Source organism: Mus caroli, chromosome 4, assembly GCF_900094665.2.
Source record: "Mus caroli chromosome 4, CAROLI_EIJ_v1.1, whole genome shotgun sequence".
Lineage (NCBI taxonomy): Eukaryota > Metazoa > Chordata > Mammalia > Rodentia > Muridae > Mus > Mus caroli.
Window position 1 is genome coordinate 28,248,878 of NC_034573.1, and position 9,849 is coordinate 28,258,726.

The 9,849-nt window shown below is 43.2% G+C and overlaps 1 pseudogene; it reads right to left on the minus strand.

Moving 5' to 3' along the window:
- Positions 1-5,191: 5,191 nt before the first annotated feature.
- Positions 5,192-5,316, minus strand: LOC115031016 (annotated as a pseudogene).
- Positions 5,317-9,849: the final 4,533 nt, after the last annotated feature.

Genomic DNA, 9,849 nt, shown 5'->3' on the forward strand with positions numbered 1-9,849 from the left:
GGCAGAGGCAGAGGCAGAGGCAGAGGCAGAGGCAGAGGCAGAGGCAGAGGCAGAGGCAGAGGCAGAGGCAGAGGCAGAGGCAGAGGAGGCAGAGGGAGGCAGAGGCAGAGGCGTTTTGCCTAAAGAACAAGTGTTGGAGAGGAATCAGCCACCTTCTGGTTCTTTCTGGGAACTTGGCATCAAGTAGCATTTGAATAATCTTTTCCAAGAACAGTCAGAAAGGGTGGGTGTTGGTGGTGCCTTTGGGTTTGGGGCTGGTAGGTCTTTGTAGAGTGTCTGCATTTTACTATAGTATTTAGAGATCAAAATTAGTGTGGTTTTTATTAGTAGTTTTTTTCAGAAATTTATCCCCTGTGTGTGTGTGTGTGTGTGTGTGTATAGTTCAAGAGGCAGCTTGAGGGAGTCAGTTTCCTCTCACTATATGGGTCCTGGGACCTCAGGTTGTCAGGCTTGGTAGGAAGTGCTTTTACCCAATGAGCTACCTCATCTGCCCTTGGTGTTTCTGAGCAGGAAAGCCTATTGAAGTCAAAATTTTTGTGAAGTTCTCATGGGCACACAGATTTGAGAAACTGGTCCAGAGAATGTCATTGTCCTCTTTTTACTGGGTATAAAGACCTTAGAGGATGCCTTTGCCACCTCAGAGTACACACATACACACACACACACACACACACACACACACACACACAACGCATTGTCACAGCTATTATTGAATGTCTACCTTGTAAATAAACCAATGGATAAACAGCAGCATAGGGTTCTAGCTACAGAGTGATTTGCTAACGATGTTCCCTAGGATTGTGACTATAAGACTGTGAGATGCTCCATCCATCCCTGACCCTCACTGCACATGCCCTTATGTGATCCCCACCACTGGATGGGAGCTTGGCTTATTACAAAGCTTCTAATGAAATGAATCAGCAGAGTCAATAGGATGGCAGTAAGGGCCAAGGCTCTCTTTTGGGTTCTTCTCTTTTACCTTCATTTTCTCTCAGGTCCCTCACTCTGACGAAATCAGGTGCCGTGTTTTCAATAGCCCTGTCTGTAGGGGAACCTGTACAGGAGGGACATGTGTCTCTGGCCATTGGCCATCAAGAACTTGAGGCTCTTAGTCCACCAACCCTGGAGGAAGCCATTCTGCTGACAGACCCGAGTGAGCTTAGAAGATCCTATCCTCACTCATCCTGTGCCGACTGTGGTTTTGGCTGATGTAGCCCTGTGAGAGTGCCCAAGTAAGACACTGCCAGCTTGGCAGAATCTGGGTTTCTGACCCAGAAACAATAAGACAGTCTTGCTGGTGAAGCTGTTAGGTTTTAGGTGATTTGGCATGCATAAGCAGATACCTCAATGGCTACTTGGTACTTGGATGCTGAATCCAAAGTCTTTGCAAGAGAAACAGAATTTTTGGATAGGTAGAGAACTCCAGTGATCATCCTCCCTACCTCTTTGCTGTATTTATGTGACATACTTATGGGGTCAGAGATTTGATGACCCTGTAAGTTGACAAGGGTGTAGAGCAAGGTATGCACTGGTCCTAGATTCTAAGGACACTGCAGGAATTTTCCACTGTGTGGTCTTTGTATCAAATGTACTCTCTTTAGAGGTGGAAAGATGACTCAGCAGATAAGAGCACTGACTGCTCTTGCAGAGGACTTGGGTTTGGTTCCTAGCACCCACATGGCAGCTCATAACTGTCTGGAACTCCAGTTCCAAAGAATTTAATATCATCTTCTTATCTTCATATATATGTTTCACATACATACATATAGGCAAACACTCATCCATATAAAAATAATAAAGAAATAAATATTTTTTAAAAAGTATTGTTACCTTAGTGATTTTAGTTATGTGCCAATAACAACTCATTCATCTATATATGAGGAACAAAGAAGTCAAAAAATGAAGCAGTTTTACATATCTCAAAAATATGTATCACAATAATTATCTCTTATAGATAATATATTTATATTATATTTATGTGACACAGTGTTTTGTGATGTGAATTATTATAAGTTATATTTTGATGATTTCTTACATTTACAGTCTTCTATATTTGATAGTTTCTAAACATCCCCAATAAAAACATGTTGAATTATTTTTCCTTTCATTCCCATCCAGGACTTGAACCCAGATCTCCAGCTGGCATATCGTTCAGTGACGTGGTGCCATCGCCAGCCTGAGGCCATTGGCACCTCAGTTGTTCTTTCTGGCTAGGCTGCAATTCCACTGCTGTCCTGCTGTAATCTGTACTTCCTGAGTTGTGTAAAATGAAGACTATTTTAAAGACTTTGTTGTGTGTCTCATGTCATATAACAAACAACAGCTATCAACAGTAGTAACAGGAAAGAGTAAGCAAAACAGGAAAGGGGGACCCTTGCAGAACACACTTCATCGTGGCTTTCACTGAGACTCCGCCTTGCCGAGGTCAAGAGGAAGCCTTTTGTCACAGTGAATCCTGTCACAGTGAGTGGAAACACTACACAGAGACATGCAAACACATCGTGTGAGGCAGATTCTATGACAGACTGCAAACAGGCTAGTTATAACGCAGACCCCAAGGCTTTGCAAGGCCATCAGACTCTGCAAGCCTCAACTCAAAACCTTATGGTTGACCGCAACTGGGAAATGTGGTTCACTGGAAGATACAGCGCACTAGGCTGTTTGGCAGATTTAGCAGAGCTTTCTCACTTTCTAACCATCCAGGGTCAGGACAAACAGACAAGAGAAACCACAGTCTGTAATTAGCTGAGTTCCCAGAAAACAGTGTGAATCTATCAACAGGTCCTGTGGATACAGTGTGATTCTTCCCTCTCCTCACATGCTAGGGCACATGGGAGTGTGTGTGCACATGCACATATGGTGCACAGACAGATCTCCATTTTGTACTTTATGCTCACATGTGGCTGCATATGTGTGTGCACATACATACATGGTGTGCAGATATGTCCACCCTGTCTAACACTTGTTTCTGCATATTTCAGACCTATTTACATAAAGCCACCCTCACCTGCTCCTTTCATCTCGTGTCTAATTTACATCAGTGTAAATTCAACCCAAGCTTCTCTTATTTTGTCCTCTCATGATTCTCTGCAAAACTTGTCATCTACCTGTTTTCTTCCTGGAGACCCTCCCTGGATTCTTTGCCTTTTCCCCAGCTGTCACAACGAATGTCCTCCAACATTATCCTGAAAACAGAGCTTGGGGCTTTCCTGTTGAATCCCCACATTTTCTGAGTTCTGTGTGGTTTACTCTAGAGAGTCCCTCTTCTGTGTAAAACACTCTTCAGTTGTTTCTTAAGGCTGGGAACATAGGGAGACAATTTTTAAGACCTTGCCTCTCCCAAAATGTCTTTCATTTAGTCTCACAGGTAGTTTCCCTGGGTAGACATTTTCCAAGTCTATAAAGTAGCTTTTCTTGTAAATTTAAAAAATATCACTGCTATTATTTTCTGATATCTAATGAGGCTAGATCTAATACCATTGTGACCCATGTTTCTATGAGTATGACATTATATTTCTCTGTGAGAACCCTTTAAAATTACCATTTTTTGGTCTTCAATGTACCCCAGTCTCACTCATCTTCCCCTCCCCTTGTCCCAACCCTCCACCTCTTCAATCTCCACCCCCCAACACAGTAAAAAAAAAAATCTCATTGTGGAGGCCACAGTGTATCACAGTGTGTCCCACAGTATACCCCTTGTCCACACCTTGCTTATAAGTGTTCATTGCAATGACTACGGGTCTGATATGAGGTCTCTCTCTGGCTTCTGCTACTCAATCAATACTGGATCCTCACACTGGGACTCCTCTCTGACATCCTGTTGTTGCCCTGTGTCATGGGGATCCTGTAGTTTTGAGTCTGTAGGGCCACCAGCCTCTTTATGCTCTCCAGAGGTTCATCGATGAGGTAGATGTTGGGATGGCCCAATTCAAAGCTTTGGCTATGGGTCTGAGAGGTATCTGCGATGGTAAGCCCTCTAATTCTTCCTCTCTCATGCTCTCAGGGCCAATTCACCTGAAATCCCTGCAACTACGGTCAGCCCTACCCTGTTGTCCAGGTGAAGTAAAGGGCTGCTCTCCTGAGTATTGCAGCTGATGAGAGACATGGCCAGTTCTCCAAGTCTCATGACCCTGGGACTAGCTCTCCCTCCTGCCATGGTTCTCTCCCTCATCCTAGCCATTGCACAGCAGACAAGAGGCAGGTCCAGCTCTCCCATCTTATGCCCCCAAGAATAGCTCACCTGAAACCTCCACATCCAGAGCCAGCTCTACTGTTCTGACCAGGTGAGGGCCAGGGCCTACTCTCCCAAGTCCAGTAGCAGGTGCGGGGCAAGGCCAGCTTTCCTGAATCCAGGAGCAAGTGAGGGGCAGGGCCAGCTCTCCTTCTCTCATGACCCCAGGGCTGGGTCTCCCACCTGGAACAGGTGGTGAAGGGTGAAGAGGGAGGAGACCAGCGGTAGGGCCAGCTCTCCCACACTCCAGCTGGCTCACCTGCAACTCTTGCAAGGTGCTGGGCCACTCTCATAATAATGCAGATGGTTAAGGGTGAGGTCTGCTCATCTGCTCTCATGGGTCAGGTCTCCCATGATGCCCAGGTGAGGGCTGAGGCCAGATGTGTACAGCCATTAGGTATCAACTTGTCCCCCTGGCCGCAGCCCAGATCAGGAACTTCTGCCTGGCCTTTGGTGGTAACAGACCCCTGTTGTTGTAGTGCCATGACTCTAGAAATGGTCCCCAGTGGCAGCAAAGGAGGTTTCCAGGACTCCACTATGGTCCCAGATGACATTCTCACATCAGGCTGTCCCTCACTACCCTCGAGTCTCCGGTTCTGCCTCTCTTCATTGTGCCCACATCCTTCTGATTCTCTTTCTCTTCCATCTCTCCACCACTTACCTATTTACTGGTACCTGGGGTCTCTGAGTGTCTGGGATCTTCCCCAAGGCCTGCACAGCACAGGACTGGTAGTCATTTTAGGTTAACTTCCTGTCCAGGCCCATGGTGTTGGTCTGGTGGTCTTCTTGGGCTCGCTCCTCACCTGTGCCCACCTGAGTGGCCCTATGTCAGGGCCACTGTTTTTGGCTCACTCCCACCCTTGGCCTGCAGTCCCAGGTGTGGTCTTCTAGTCTTCAGATTGCTCTCTGCCCTGGGAGGCCCATCTGGGCTTGTGTAGCTTTGAGGTCATCTCAGGCTTGCTTTTCCAGGGAATGTTCATTCAGATGTTCATCGGTAAGATCACTGCTCATAGACACAGCTTCTCTGTCACCTACGGATGCACATGTGACACAGCAGCCACACATGCAATGCCTCTAGGGGCAGCAAACTTTTCTTTTAATTTTTTTCCTCTCTTTTTGAAGCTCATTTACTCTTCTGATTTTTATATGTTTAATAGTTTAATATCTTTTTCCCCTACCCCATTTCTTTGCCCCTTTGCTTTATTCTCTGGAGAGAAATTTTAATTCTATTTTTAAAATTTAATTTAATTTTGTGTTTATAGGTATTTTGTTTGCAGGTCTGTATGTGTACTTTGTATGTGTTTGGTGCCTTTGGAGACCAGATGAGGGAGTTGGATATCCTAGGCCTGGGGTTATAGCTGATTGTGAGCAGCCACAGAGATTCTGGTGTCTTTTAGAAGAGCAGACAGTGATCTTAACCACTGAGCCATCTCTCCAGCCCTTGTTTTGTTCTGTTTCAATTATTTGATTTTTAAGTGACTTTTATCATCCTCTCTCTCCCCCCTCTCTCCTTCTCTCTCCCTCCATTCCTCTCCTGACTGTGTATGTGAGTGTGCATGTGTGTGTGCGTGTGTACTCACATAGGCCAGAAGAAGTCATTGAGCATCATTCTCTGACTCTTACCCTTGTTCTCTTGGAGGTGTGGTTTCTCAATGGCTCCAGAGATTATGTTTTTCAAATATGCTGTCAATCAGCATTACCCAGAGACCCTACTATCTTCTTTTCCACCAGTGCAGGGGTGATAGGCATTTATAGGACCATGTCTGGCTTTCATATGTGTGCTGGGCTCTGAACTTCAGTCTCATGCTTGAGCAGCAAGTGATCTTAACTGTTGAATCATCTCTCAGCTCCTACTTCTCCGTTCTTAATTATTCTCTTTTGAAAATATTTTATTCTTTTTTATTATTATTATAAATACATGCTCTTCTAACTTTCTAGGTGTATTTTAGTTTAGAAAGAGAAAATTTCTTTTCATTTCGTGCAATTTACTTCTTCCAGGCTACTTTTCACGCTTTAAAATTCAACAGAAATGTATGCACCAGGCCTATTGTGCCTGGAGGGTGCCGTTCCTTGGAGCCATCAAACCATCTCTGGCTCTTATAATCTTCCTACCTCCTTTTTCATGCAGACCCCAGAGACCTGAGGAGAGGGTTCCATCAAGACATACCATTTAGACTGAGGCCTCCAAAGTCTCTAACTCTCTGTGCATTGTCCAGGGGTGGAGTCTATGTTAATTGCACTCTACTTCAAGCGGAACCTTCTCTGAGAAGGGCTAAGTGATGCTCTGCTCTATGACTCTAGCAATATGTTGTTAGGAGTTACCTGATTGTTATTGGTCTTTAGCAACATAGTGGTGGTATGCTTTCTCCCTAGGTCCATAACCTACCTAGTTTCATGTTGTTGGCTACTTTACCAGCGTCAGGTCTGAGTTTCATCTCATGGAGTGGCCCTTAAATCAAAAGAGAAGAAAGCGGTTGGTTTCTCCCATAACTTTTATGCCACGGTTATCCCAGTATACCTTGCAGGCATGTCACTATTGTAGGCCACAGGTTTCATGTCTGGGTGAAACCGAAGATTACTTCCTTCTTCCAGTAGCGTGTACACTACCTTCTATGACCATGAACACTAGTCAGTAGAGGTGAAGCTTACCGTTAGGCACCAGCTCTATGGTATCATCAGCAATAGAGCCTTGCCATCAGGTTTTGGAAAGCAATGAAGAGCATAGGCAGGAGGCTGTGGAGTTCAGAGGGGGCTATGGAGCTCCTTTGGCCAATGACATAACTGTACCTTAAACTGTGACTTTTACTTGGTAGCATAAGATGTCTAGTTAGGGCATTTCTTCCCCTGTTATATGGGAATTCCATTCAAGATTCTTTCATGTGTTTACATATTTCAAGAAGTTTCTATAGTAGTGGGTTTCCACATGGTTTTCCAAAACCCTATAGTGTTAGCTTTCCCTCCCCATATTCTTGCTTTTATCCTCCCTTTCTATCATCTTCCCCATTTATCTCCCACCATATTCTAGTTTTCCCTCTATAGCTCTATACTTTATTGCACCTTCCTTGGAAGAGTCTTCCTCTTCCATCTGATTCTCTGTCTCTTTCTGTCTTTCTCTCTCTTATCTATCTATCTATCTATCTATCTATCTATCTATCTATCTATTCATCTATCTTAAAATATAACATCCCAATATAAGAGAAAATATGCAATATTTATATTTTTGAGTCTGAACTACCTCACTCATAAAAATGGTTTCTACTTCCATCCATTTACCTGCAAATTTCATTTTTCTTAACATCTCAATAATATTTAATTGTATAAATGCACTATAGTTCTATTACCCATTCATTAGTTGATGGTCATCTAAGCTGTTTCCAATTTCTGCCTGTTATCAATAGAGCAGCCGTGAGCATGGAAGAACAAGTATCTTTGTAGTATAATGTAGAGTCCTTTAGGTATAAGTTAAAAAAATCTTGCTGGATTTTGGTAGATCTACTTTTAGATTTCTGAGAAATTTCCACAGTGGTCTCTAGCAGGGTTGTTGGGTTTTGTATGCCCATATTTGTATGCCCACCAGCAATTAAAAACTGGCATCTGCTGTCATTTGTTTTGGCCATTCTGACTGGGTTAAGCTGAAATCTCAATATTTTTTCTTATTTTTCTTCCTTGAGGAGGGAGGAAGGTATGAAATTGGGTTGGTATGGAGATGTGAAGAATCTAAGAGTGGAAAGAATATTATTAAGATATATTGTAAGGGGTTGGAGAGATGGCTCAGCGGTTAAGAGCACTGACTGGTGTTCCAGAGGTCCTGAGTTCAATTCCCAGCAGTCATCTATAATGGGATCCAATGCCCTCTTCTGGTGTGTCTGAAGACAGTAACAGTGTACTCACATAATAAAATAAATAAATCATGAAAAGATATGTATATTGTAAGAAAAAAATAAAGAAACCCCAGTAAATATAAAACAAACCATTAATTATTAATTATTATTATTAATGTGTGCACATGCATAAGTATCATGACATGTGTGCAGCTGTCAGAAGACAACTTTGGGGACTTGGTTCTTTCTTTCTATATCTTTGTGGATTCTGGGAACTGAGTGCAGGTGCTCAGATTGTGTGGCAAGCTCCTCTACCCACTGAGCCATCTCCCTGGCCTTTCTTGGTTTGTCCCTTCAGGTTGGAGGCTTTCCTAATGTGACAGTGACCCTGACCATTTCTAATAGAAGAAGATTGTTCTAATGAAAACAGCCAGTGTTTCTAAGAATCTCTGTATACAGATGAGATTTTATGCAGCAGGATTTGCATATTGTTGGCCAAAGGAGCCCCTGAAAATATTAATATAATATAATAGCCTTAAAACATTATAGAGTAAGTATGGAACTGCTCAAAATGCCAGGTGCTGTCATATAACTACAAGAGGAAAGATGTATAATGATTTACTAGAAGTGGCCACAAGAACCATCTCTGGGATGGTGGAGATCTTCTATATTTGGATCACAATGATGGTTACATAATCGTCCCCGTTTGCTAAAGTTTGTCTGGAGGCACATTCAAAATGTGTGCATTTGGCTTGTGTGTGGAATAAGAAAAAGTGGAGTGCACAGAAAGAGGGAGTAGAGCGGTGGTTACGAGTAGGTGTCAGTGAGTGTGACTGCAGAGGTGTCACAGTATACACGGACAGGAGAAAAGTCGGCTCTGGTAACTGCAGTCAGTAACACCTAAAACCCACCCCAGGGCCGATTCTGAGTATCCTCCCACAACAATAGGGGAGTGAATTAACAGAGGCATCAATGTTATCGATCTGACCATTCCATACCACAAAAATACAATATAAATAAAATAATTGCCAAACAAAAATTAAATTAAGAAAGGCACAATGAAGAAAGCATGTATACCTGAGTGTGTTAGACTTCAGTGAGGGTTGTAACAGGAACATTTTCCCCAGATGCTCGCCATTGTTAAGGTAAAGCCCGGAGCACAGATGTTTGGCACATCACTCCAAGTTACTCTCTCGCTTGCCCTTCACAGTCCATTTCACCAGACCTCAGCCTGCAGAGCGTGCATTTTCTCCCGACATGACATGCCTGCTCACCTCTGCATATTAACATGTGGCCTTGCCCATGCCTGGGCTGTCTCCTTTAAAACCGTCCAAACCACCCGTGCTTCTTTTCTACAAAGCTTTTATGACCACTGAACCCTGAAAAATTACTGCATCCTCTAGTTTCCTATTTTCTATTCTGCCGCTGTCAGTTATGGGGTCTTTCAAATGTGCTGCCCTGAGAAATCTTTTTTTTTCAACATCCTTTCACAATTTTAATTTTTTATTGACGTTTTGCTTCTCATGTGTGCATGTGTTTACATCCTGGGAAAGATTGCTTTTCTAAAGGGTTGGAAGTATGTTTTATACATCTTTACATCTCTCCTAGTGTCCAATGTAATGCTATAAACATAGTTGGTGGTCAATAAATATTTGCTGAATGAAAGATAAGGCAATAAATAGTGCAGAAAATTTAAGGAGAAGAGATTGAAGTTTTTGAAAATAGAGAGAAGGATTTTCTATGTCAGGGGGAATTGTGAGGGCAGAACCAACCAAAGAATATCCTGAATTAGCAGGA